Consider the following 9333-nt stretch of genomic DNA (forward strand, 5'->3'; position numbering starts at 1 on the left):
GATGTGCATACCATTTAAGGCAGTGGCACCATATGCTTTCAGGGACATTTAAAGTCAATGGAGTTTCCAGTTCAATTACTAGTGCAACAAAATTTGAGAAACCTTTTAGAAAGATGAAGTGCACATGTAGGTGCTAAAGAGCTGGGTTATTCATTCATGGATCTCTCAGATCCTCAGTGACAACACCCAGAGTGAAATGGGGCGCGCTGGTTGTTTAATCTCTCCACCTTTCTTGCTCATCTTGTCATTTGAAAGGACCCTGAAGATTCCCCTGTTTGGTGCCCACTTACATCCGATTACTGTTGTTCAAGTGTCAATTTGCAGTTCTGAGACAGCTGAACCGAGCGACCGCACTGGGATTGCTCTCCTGAAGCTCCTGGAAGCAACCTGCTGATCTGCTTCATTAATGCTTCGCCATCCAGGTTTTAGGCACAAAGGACACGCAATGCTGATATCTGCACAACAGTCGTGCCGTGCCAAAGCCAGAAGACTGTCATCAACTGACTCCTGTGACACTGTCAAGTGCACAACCCCAAGCGTGAACGCCACAAACTCCCGCATCCATAAAAAGGTACGCCTGCAAAACCACCTGACCTTTTTTGGAAGAGCGTGCTGGACATTCTCAGGCCTCGCCAATTACACAAGAGGACAGATCTGGCCACAGTGCCAAGCATGTCTCTGGGACCACAGCACCTTGTTGCTCTGTTTAGACACAGGGTTGCACAAAGCCCGTTCAGCAGCCAGCCTCTGTGGGTTCATTTCCACCTCTGCGTTGCCTGAACGAGCAGGCCGGGCACTGTCCTGATCCCCTCTCCCCACAGTAACGTAAGCTAATCATTAAATTCCCCCTCTCCGCAGCAGAGACTGATGAATATTGAGCAGAGAGCTCCTGCGCTTAATAGCGCACTCTGACCTCTCTGGTTAACACGGCGCTGCCATGGGAGGGGGAGGGGAAGGGAAGCAGGGAGGGGGAGGCAACGCGTGACCTTGTCTCAGGGTGAGCTGGGATGTCGCAGCAGGCGACGCATCCCTCTCCGCCGCCGGAGCCGTGCGTGGGAGGAACCCCTCCGCCTCCTCCTTACTGATCAGAGGCAATCTTGTTAGCGGAGCTTGTGCGCTCGTCTCACGCCCCTCCCAGTTCAGTGTCCCTTTAGCCGAGCACGTTCTCCCCTCCCACTCAGCTAGTGCATCAGGTTTAAGTCACTGGCCCTCCTCTTCTTTGGTCTTTAACTGTTCCTATGAGCTAGGGCTGCTCACCCAACATTAATTCCAATGTGTGTCTCACCAGTGTTTGAGCAATGTCTCTGTTCGAGTACTCGTCAAGGGAAAACAGCAGGTTATCGTCTCGCTCCATTTGTTCTGGCCAACCAGTCAGGCAGCCACACTTCACCGCTCCCCCTCCAACCGTGTGTGCAAGCGGCAGGCTGTGCCATCCCCCCCCATGGCGTAACAGTGGTACATAAGATCCCATCACCGTGGAGACCGGTCTCACGACACACGGGAGAGGCTGGCGAGAGTCCTCTGCATCGCTGCTCCCATCTATTCCAGATCCCGCTCAATATGTTCAGGAGACATTAAAAACGTTTTGTTATTTCTGGCAAGGGCTCCTTATCGGCTAATGGCCTTAACTTATAAATCACAATGAATGAGAACGCTCCTGCTTAAGACACGACCTTAAATGACATCGGTGCTAAGCATGCAGTGTTAAGTTCTGGAATATACTGAGTGTGCCTTCCTAACGCCTGAGATGTAACAGGCTTACAGTTCTATACTCAGTAACAGTAAAGGCCCATTCACACATGTCGCAATGGTAATCTGTAATCCACTGCTGTTCAACTTTTCACCAAAAACCAAGCACTGCCCGTTTCAAATGCTTAGAAACCAAATGTTTCCTCAGATTACTCCACACAGATTTTTATTTTTTAAATTTCTTTAATCTGTCCTTGTATGAAAGCAAAACGTGTGGAAAGAGCTTTATCCCCAAATGCTACCAAAAACGGCATGATGCAATGTGCTCCGCAGGGAGTGCCGTTATTCATCCAAAGCAGGCTATAAACAGACCGAGTGATATTGCACTGCAGCTCACGTTAGTATTCTGTCAGCATGAGCTGCTGGAGAGAATTGACTTTCAGGAACATGCCATCAGATAGCCCACATGGCGCTCCGCTTATTAAAGATAGATGACAAGGGTGGTGGTGGTGGTGGTGGTGGTGGGGGGGGGGGGGGGGGGGGGTTGTGGCTGCAGAGAAGAAACAAGATAAGGAACCATCACCAGAGATCTCCCTGTGCCCCCCGCTCAAATCAAGGGGTCAGGTCTTCTGGGTCGTGATCGTCTTTCACCAGCCCCTATCAGGAGCACAGGATAAGGTGGGAGGGGTCAAACCGTCAGTACCCACCTGCTGGCTTTCAGACAAGAGAATAGCAAGTCAAGATACGACGTAAGCTGAACCTAGTGCACTAGTCACTTGTGCATCTTTTCATATAATGGTAGACAGGGCCATGGAATCTTAGGAAAGAGGACACATTTAAAACATCAACAGCTAACAGGAAGAGTAATTCATGAGCTACAGCAGTGCACTGTGTGTAATATTTATGGGGCCCTGTCAACCAAAACAGGGATCTGTTCCCTCACGCACACATGGCAACACGGCGGCACGCATTTCAGCCTCAGAAAGCACAAAGCAGGCTTAACTAGGACACCCATCCCAACTGCTGTGCGCCCCCCAAGGCATGCTCCCACCCCTGCCCCCCACCCAATCAGGAGGGTCAATCCTCTGGTCCTGGGCCCATGTTGGAGTCTGGCTTGCTGCCGCCTTGAGCTCACCTTCGCCAAGGTTGAGGCTCGCTGGCGGCCCCACATGAGGGCCGCCTGCTGCTCCGCACCCTCGTCCTCCTCGCTCTCAGTCTGCTGTAACTGCACTCCAGCTGCATGTGCCCTGCAGGCAAGAAAGGGTCTCCTTGCGATGTTGACAGATTCCAGATCAGTTTTTTTTAAACACGACAGCTGGACCTGTGATCGGTGCCGGGAAAGGCTGATCCCGGATTGGCTGGCAGACAGTATGCGGAGCTCTCTCAGCAGGGGCCTGGCGGGCAGCTGGATTGACATGTCGGGCGGCCCCGTGGCAGCTGTCACAACAGCAGGGCGAGCAGGGCGCCAAGCGAGCGCCATCACTTCGGACCCGCCAAATACTACTGCGCCACTCCTGTTTACCAAGCGCCTGTCCTAAATCCTCAACAAATACGCTACAGCAGCACAACACAAAAACAATCTTGTGGGATTCAATTTGTTGGAGTTCCTGAAAACCAGGCAGCATTCGTCCTATGTCCTTATACAGTTGCTATTTAAGAAACAAGCAGCTGATGCTTAAAATAATTAAGAGGTGTTGCAAAGGTGTATATTTTTTATAAAATTAATTATTGTCATTATCCTCAGTGTCACCCAGCACACCACTAGATTACAAGGTCGTGTGGCTAAAACTGGCTAAGTGGGACACAGAGGGAAGAGTGAATGTAAGTTTGGGCTGAAAAATGAGCAGAACTGCCTCACTCCACTGAGGGGAGCTGCGTGCGCACGGGGGTCACGGGGGAACCGCAAACAAACATAAACAAAACTCAGACAGAATATTCATAGAGCCACTCCGCAGAGAGTGTCTGGTGTTTACCCTTTCCTTTGTGTCTCTCTGATCATTAACAGTCTGAAACCCGTCTTCACCCAAAATATACATGACTTCAAATCTCACACTTGATGAATTTGTTCAGTTTAAAAATACATGGTAATGTTTTTTCCTCTGGGTGAAGTATTTCAACCATCAAGAGGAACAGTTCTGAACATTCTCTTTCCTTATGACATTAAGTGGGCACTTAGTGTTGTTTTCTGAAAAATGATGGGTAGCTATCCAAACAAGTAGTATTGAACAGTAGTGTACAGTATTGAAGCTCATGTGAAATGGGGGTTGTTTAGAAGTTGACTTCTGACATACATGGTACATCTAGCCAAAAAATTTTATATTTCAATCACACATAACCATAAAACTTTTGAGACAAGTTCTTACAGCTACAAAAAGATGAAAAACCACTTGCGTCCTCTGGGTTTACAGGAGACCTCGGCAGAACGGAAACTGGACCAAACTCTGGCTTCTGCAGGGAGCAACTGGGGTTTCACCCCACAGCTTTGATCTCAGACACAGGAGGCCAGGACCGGGCCGCTCTGATGCATTTATGATCATATGACACACGCCGTGGCACCAGGAGGGCAGACCGGGAAGCACACTGCGTGGGCTGCTTTCACTGTCTGTGAACTGTCACTGCCATAATGTCCCACTCTTGCCACGGAGGACGGCGTTAAATGGGAATGTTGCAGTTGTCTCTGAAAATGGGCAGCGTGAGCCTCAATCGATTACCTATCGGTGTTTTCAATAACGCGACCGTGCTGACACGCTGATCCAATCTCTGCCAACCACCCCGAAGCCACGCTCAAGAGCACTTAGTGTGTGTTCGCGATGCACAACATGCCCACGGGCAGAGGCATGTGCCAAGATACAACCGCGAACCTCGCCAATGTTATATCAGGCCTGAGGGTTTGTTATAAATAAAGCGGGGAGCTTTGTGGCTAGGGGGATGCTTTATCCCCCTGGTCTCTATGTCTCGGTTTCAGTAGAGGGCATAGTGGACGGCACAGCACAGCACAGCACAGCACAGCACAGTACAGCAAAGCTGTCCCAAGGGGCTCCTACACAGAAATAGAACGATGGATGGAGGGAGCACAGCCAATAGGAGGACGAGTAAATACACAACAGCTGCTGCCCGGTTAGAGCGTTGGCATAGAGATAGGAAGCATGTTGGGATCTGTGCCAGAGGAGTTCAAAATTCTGTTAAAATCTATACAAAAATAAAAATCTATGTATCCATCTCAACAGGCAAACAGGGACGGACAGGCACACAGACAAATACAGACAGAGAGGGAGACAGAGATATAACTCATAACATGTTTGTATGACATTTTTGATTATGAGACATACAAGATCAAACACTGGACCATCCCCAGGCAGCTCCTCTGCACCACTCCACTGCAGAGCTCTGGCTCAGGACACCCCCACTCCATTTCTCCTGATTTGTAAACACATTATAAGCAAACAGATTAAGAGGAAGACTTTGGTTTGTTTTGCTGCCTATCTAAAAGCTCTGGGGGGACCGTTTCCGTCAACCGTCTCCTTGCTGAGGGTGGCGGTGATTCCCATGGACCTGCGTGCTTTCAGCTGTGTCCCCTGCACGGGTGTGTTGGGATGCTTTCTTGATGTTTCCTCCCCACTGTATGTGGCTGAGGTGGCAGCGGCTGTGTCACGAGTTTGCAGCGAGAACACCCATACAGCCAGCAGACACCGGAGCTGCTCTCACAGTCGCTGCGGCAACAGGCAGACCCACAAGCACCTGAGAGTCAATGTTTTATTCTGCCCTTTGCACATGTGCTTCAGGGCAAAAAAGAACATCGAGGTAATTAATGTAAATTTATACTTGTATAAGAGGTTTTCTCTAGCTGCGCCACAAGACCGGCCTCTGTGTCCTTGTCCCTGCGGTGTCGTCTCCCAAAGCCACATGACAGCTGCCATGGAGGGCAGTTTCCCCGTGACCAGAGCTCCCTGGAAAATATCCCCCTAACCGATTCCTCATGCTGAAAAACTACTTTCATCGCCCACTGCAAAACAAACAAATGAGCATTCTGACCATACTGCACCACTCCCAGCTGCAGATGCTGTCGAGGCCAGGAGGGATGAATGGGAAACATTGTGTGGAGGGCAGACAGACCTCCACCCCGATGCTGTGTAAACCAAGGACGAGGGGAGGACGGCAACAGTGCGCACAAATTACAGTTTGTGAAGCAAGCTTATAAAAGAGCATCTTGTTCTGACCAGCCCTGCCAGGTTAAAGACCACAGCACGGTAACAGTGATGACACATCTTTTGTTGCTTAGCACAGTGACTCAGATTCCATCTGTGCTGTAAGGACATAATATCAGGTCAGGTACAAACTTTGAACCACTCCCAACAAAAAAAAAAAAAAGAGGAGGCTACATCCGTAATTTATGACCACGTGTTTAACTATAGCTTATTCTAAGAGCTATGACTGTGAAGTCTGGGACTGTGGGTGGCTGAATGCCACTTAAAGAGGCTCTATCAGAGGCACTTAACTAAGAGGCAATGAGGTCCACTCGAGTCAGGCAGCGGTGAGGTAATCCTGCCCCGCCACACATGCACACACACTGGAAGTGAAAAAGAGGTCATCCTGAAGAAAAAAGTATGTTCACATGACCTGTACAGTAAAGAGAGCATCTGCACATCAGATGGACATATGGTCAAGTGGGAAAGTAGAGGAGAAAAATGGCTCTCTATCACATAGGCTTCACTGCTATAATGTAATCCACTATGCTTGATGATGCACACTCCTGGGCATTAACACTGTGGGTTCACTGACAGTGCACTTCCCAGCAGGTAAACCATCACATCATTTGATGCTGTCAGTGTGAACTGCTGCTTCAACAAAGAAATGAATAACGCCATCCTGAGACCAGAGGGCTGCCTTTTACTGATGCTGTGCTGTAGATTTAGTCTGATTGTCGGTAGGAGATTTCTACTACAGGTTGGACTTTGAACTAATCAATATGGATACCATATGGATACCATATGGTAACATGCCATACAAATAAACAGTAAATACAGACCAATGATAAGAGAGGGGGTGTTTTGCACAGGACCATTCCAGAATTGAAGGCACACAAAATAAGAATTATAAATTCCACTTTCAACTTTTCCAGGTTTCCATCAATGTGCAAAACCAATGATGCACATTGACGCTGTAGTTATCCTTGTTTAAATCTGCAACATTTGCAAAGGTTAAAACAAATGCAGACCGGAAATCAAAATCATCATTGTTTGCTTTATCTTTCATGACATGGGCAGCAAGATCTAGCAAGTCCACAGCCAGCAAGTCCACACAGCAAGATCTTGCAAGTCCATTTATCTGGCTTAAAACAAACTTCAATGCAACTTAACTGTGTGTAATACTGCAACATTAAAATAATATCACATTTTATTAAAGTTTTCTGTGTGATTCAATGCTCTGCATGCCCATGATTTCACAGGCTTTCTGTTTAGATGAACCCAGACAAGCTTTTTACGTGCCTCACCTCAATAATTCCGTTTCCATTTCCATAACTTCCATTTTCAGCTTTGTAAACAGAGTTTACACTCCGTATGCTGAGACACAAACCCCGCTATGAGACCATTTCATCCACTCAATTGTAACAATGATCCTTGAAACCATCTGGCCTTCAGAACCGTTGTCGCTAATCGCATGGCTTTCTGGTGTTTATTTTCGTTTTCGGAATCTAGGTTAGCGGCACAAATTGACTGCTCTCAATCTCCAAGTTATTTTTTGGGCGGAATTGTTGTCTGACTGAAACCCATTGTTTTATCAACTTGTGGAGGGTGGCATAGCCAGACACCCCATTCACAATCTCCGAATACCACCTGCTATTTGTACTTGACAAGGACAACACTGGCCCCTCCGTGAAAACAACCAGCGGTGTTTTAGGCAAGATGTACAAGAAAGTTGCTTCGCCTTGTTATATTTGTACAACATTAAACAGAAATTGCACATTACGTCACGTTCTCTACAAAGCAAGTCACTCTATGGAGAAAACGTGCAGATCTATATAGCCCACGGTTACGTAACTCGCTACTTGTAACCTAACCTGAGTCAGAGCAACCGTTACATTCCGGTCAACGTTATCAGCTGGCTAGTTACAATAACTTGTCACGAAGACCAGCATGGACCCGGAGAATGAATTCATTTCGCACTGGTGATGCAGCTTCAACAAAAGCGAGCCGAGTCCCGTCTGCGTTTTAACAAATGAGAGTTCGATTAATGTCCAAGCAAACGCGTCAATTTAATTTTCACTGCCACATTACAACAAGCTTTTTACACAATCAATTACAGCTAGGATGCTAGGTTACTTAGGAGATATTACCGTGTTTGACATTTTGATCCCCATTCATACTATACAATTTACAGTGTAAAAAAAAGCAGCTACAGAACTCAGTCGTGACACAGACCATTATTTTAAGATGATAGCTAACGTTACCTCATGCTGCGGAAAATCTTAGCTAGCTCAAACCTCTAGCTGCCAGCCCCAATTTACAGATATATAAAAATATGTATCAGAGCACCAGTGAGGGGGGAAAGTGACAAAAATATTGGCCTCTGTTGCCGTAAGGGTCAACATGTGTCCAACACAATTATCTAAGCAATTTAGCAACACGACAAAATGATAACACAAACACTGGGCTAGTACGCCAGACAGTTAATTAAAGATAGTAAGCTTTCTCGTTAGCTATTTATCTAACGCGAGCATGCAATAACACAAGTGGCTATCCAGCTAACCTTAGCTAGCCTGTTCCTAAAACATTTAGATGCCTAGCTCTGTGGTGATAGAGTCACTGACAGCTAACTAACGTCTGCTAGCTACCTAGCAAACATTTTAAACCAGACATGTAAGGCGCCGGCTGCACTGTAGCTAACTAACGCTGCCTTACCGAGGACATGTTTTAACATTTGTCTCATCAGCCGCAGTGTATAGTTATGTAGCTATCTATTTTTCCACCTTAAACGAGGTTCCAGTTTATAACAAGAAAACATGATATTAACAACACATTAAAAGTAGCTAGCTTGCTAGCTAACGATAGCTACCCACTGAATGAATAAGGATAGAAATGCGCCCAAGAAAATATCCGGTGGAGAGTTTAAAACGCTGTATTAACACCAGCACCTACCTAACCGGCTAACGTTTGCTAACCAGCTAAGCAGTTACTGCAATGCCTGAATTAAACATCGCCAAGCAAACCAACACGATCACACCTGTATTTGAAATACTGGTGGCAAAGGCAGCTAGATTACTGAAACATGTTCTACTCACCAACTGGTAAAAAAAGACGTCTTCACTCAAGCCAAATCCTTGGAAACAGAAGATCTTGCGGTTAGCAAAAGATGTACCCGACTTGTATTGAATCTGCGACCGCACGTTTCTACGTTGCTGTTTCAATTCCTGCTGTGTGAACGTCGATCTCACATTTAGGGGCGGAACTACATTGTGCGTGCGAGACAACCCATAAAGATTTCAAACGCCCAAGAGGTTACAAAATACAAGTACCAATTGCAGCGAAACTTGGCGAAGTTGCAGAACTTATAGCTTCCCTGTGTGCACGACATTAACCCCCACTGAAAACAGTCTTATACCAGCCGTTTTCAGCAAGCAAGCTGTATAGAATATCAGTTAATAAT

The 9333-nt window shown here is 46.9% G+C and overlaps 1 protein-coding gene across 4 annotated transcripts in view; it reads right to left on the minus strand.

Annotated features, from left to right (window-relative positions):
- ndrg3b (ndrg family member 3b) overlaps positions 1-9110 on the minus strand; it is a 60463-nt gene extending 51353 nt beyond the window's left edge. For all 4 annotated transcript variants that reach the window (XM_036532583.1, XM_036532587.1, XM_036532584.1 and 1 more), the window contains exon 1: positions 8969-9110. The gene's annotated coding sequence lies outside the window, so the exon portion shown is untranslated. The remainder of the gene's footprint in view (positions 1-8968) is intronic.
- Between the last annotated feature and the right edge of the window lie 223 nt (positions 9111-9333).

Source organism: Megalops cyprinoides, chromosome 7 (assembly GCF_013368585.1).
Source record: "Megalops cyprinoides isolate fMegCyp1 chromosome 7, fMegCyp1.pri, whole genome shotgun sequence".
NCBI lineage: Eukaryota > Metazoa > Chordata > Actinopteri > Elopiformes > Megalopidae > Megalops > Megalops cyprinoides.